Consider the following 3,115-nt stretch of genomic DNA (forward strand, 5'->3'; position numbering starts at 1 on the left):
TCAGGATAAGGCACTTCAATGGATACATCTCAAGTTCTGTTTATTATTTCCAGAATCCTGGCTACAAATGCGATCTCTGCCCTTGCTGCCTTCACAGAGAAACCTTATAATCTCCTGACAATGTGATATTCTTGGGGGAGAAAACAAGACACTGGAGTCAAGAGACTGGAGTTTAAATCTTATCTCTTCCTTTAACCAGCTTTGGGAAGTTACTTAACTTGAATCTGTCTTTTCTTTGCAGGACTACATACATGACTATAGGACTATTGGAAAGTTAAAATTTAAAAAAAAAAAAAAGGAAAACTGAAATACAAAGCAAGCATTCAATTATGGTGCCCCATCCTTCACCAGTGTCTCCTCCAAGGCTCCAGCTCTCTCTCTCTCACACACACACACACATATACAAGATTCTATTTTATTCGAGGTTTTTCCACTTCAGCAGTTGTCAGTGGAACAATGGAGTCTAACCTGTACAGGTGTGTTCCCGGGGGGTGGAGACTGTCGGTCCCTCCTCTGTGAATTTCTTTGAGACCCATCAGGCCCTCTAAGTAGGTATAAGATAGTCTTCAGCATTCCGCAAACCAGTGAAGGTGGCAATAGCTTAAACATCTAAGGTACTAAGGAATAGACTTGAAAAAATTTTTGGAATGTGATGGGTGAAAAAGAACTTGTGAAATGTTCCTGAGTATGCTCCATTTTGTGGGAACACACTCATGGCTTTTGAGACTGTATTATATGTAGGACTTGGGGAAAGTGGAGGTTATGAGTCTGCCAGAAAATGTCTTTCACCTCTCCCAAGACTCCATTCACAGAGCATCTGGGGTCCCCAGGAAACCCCATAGGGGCTTGAGTGGAAGTGAGGGGGCAGAGGGCAGAAAAACCAGGGAGGGAGTCTGGAAAAAAGTTCAGAGACCAGATGAGAATGGAAGGCACTTTCAAGTCCAGAAGATACCAAATTTCTCTAGGAGCTAGGACAGGGGTGTAGAGTCAGGAAAACCTCCTTAAAGGAGAGAACCCAGATGAGGGCATCGTGGTGTAATGGAACCTCCACCTCCTCTTCTACCCTGCTTATCTCAAGAGTCAACAGGATCAATAAAGTGTGTGTAAAAATGTCATAAACAGTAAAGCACTATAAAAATGAGTGGTAGTATAAGTGAGAAAAAGTCAATAAAACCTTTAAAGTAGCACACTCTTCACGTTAAGTATTTGCAATGTTCAGACGGACGGCACCCACAGAATCCTTAGCAACTGTAGAAGGTGTTATCTACGACACTCAGAAAGCTTGGCCTCTCTGTGGCAACTGACAACGGAAAACACACAGGGTGGGGAAAGGGGGAAGCTTTTGTAGCCAAACTGCCCAGCAGAGCAAGCAGGCGGCCACATGCCTCCTGCCAGTCACTGGGCTTCAGTACCTGGGGCAGGTACAGAGACACAGTGGGAAAACTTAGGTCTTAAAAAACTATCTTCCACCTCAAGAAGTTTCAGTGAGTCATTCAAACGACTTGTACGCAACCTTGGTTGAAAGAATTATCTGAAGAGGGGGAGGGTATTAGCAGTAGAGTGCATGCTTAGCATGCATAAGGTCTTGGGGTCAATCCCCAGTACCTCCACTAAAAAATAAAATTAAATCAAAAATTATTTTAAAATATATAAAGAAACTTAATTACCTCCCCTCCACCCAAAAGAAACAAAAAAAATTTTTTTTAAGAATGATCTGAAGAATTTCAATAGGCATAAGACAGTGTTTTCTAACATTTAAAAAAAAAATGCAGATGCTTTGTTAATAGCTGAAAATACGGAGGGTGTTTCCACGTGGTAGTAACTACATTTTGTTTCCACTGAGAAATCATTCTCAGTATGGATCCTCAAATTCCTTGCACACACTATTCTCTTCCTTTACCCTCCCCAACCATGAGCAGGGACCTGCAGCCTCCAAACTGGAGGCCCCTGGCCTAGGCTGTTGGGAATCACAATAGTTCAGTCTGTATATGATTATAATCAAGAAAACTGGGATGTTTAACAGATACAAACTACATACATAAAATAGATAAGCAACAAGGACTTACTGTATAGCACAGGGATTTATACCCAATATTTTATAAAAACCTATAGTGAACATAATCTGCAAAAATCCCTGAATCACTATACTGTACACTTGGGACTAACACAATATTATAAATCAACTATACTTCAATTTTTAAAAAAAGAAAGAAAATTGGGATGGAATGCTAAAGATTCCGCTGAAAAGAGGAGTGGGGGGGGTAGGTATGAAAAACATTTTTCCTTTTCTAAATGAAGAAAAAACCACAGCTTTTACTGGTCCCTACTGGGTTAAAGGTAAACCAGGCCAGCTCTAGGTAAACCTGTCATGCCCATAAAATGTATTTTCCTTTCAAATTCTTCTTCCCTACTTAGGTTGTGACTGCTGTCTTTATTGGGAGCCCCAGTCCTCCTACTCCCTCCCTCTTCCTGTTTGGGAAAGATATTATTTACACTAATTGGCCAAAGTTTAATAATTAAGTGTCATATAATCATGATGGATTGCGAAACCCTGGGGCATGGTTGCATACTACTTGCTCAAGAACATCCACATCTATGCAAACAAAATATTCTTACTGCTGACCCAGTATCCATCTCCCATCACCTTCCTTAGATTATCCCACCATGTCCCGGCCCTGTCCCAGGAAGCTCAGCAGTACCAGCGGCTTCTCTCCCAAGTCATGCCCTGGCCCCACCTTCCTTCCAAATCAAAGGCTTTCTGAGCCCTGGGGCTTGGGCTCCACCCCTTCCTATCTGATCACCAACCGGGTGCGCCCGAGGCAGCCCTGCTGTACCCATTACTGATAGGGAGCAAGGACAGGAGGATGAAGAGAACAAAAACAGGATGCAGCCTGGGAACCGAGACACAGAGGCACCTGCTGTAGGCCTGGAGCAGGCTCACCAGGAGGCTGTGCTCAGAAAGAACAGGCCGGAGCACAGAAGGATGAAGACGGGAGGGAGGGAGGGCAGGAGAGGGCTTGGTCGCATTTGTGTTGTTTTCAAGCAGCAGGATTATGGATACTGACATGAACACATCTGGAGGCCTCAAACAGCAGTAAAAACCAAGACAAACAGC

The sequence above is a fragment of the Camelus ferus genome, chromosome 1 (assembly GCF_009834535.1).
Source record: "Camelus ferus isolate YT-003-E chromosome 1, BCGSAC_Cfer_1.0, whole genome shotgun sequence".
In the NCBI taxonomy this organism is placed as follows: Eukaryota; Metazoa; Chordata; class Mammalia; order Artiodactyla; family Camelidae; genus Camelus; species Camelus ferus.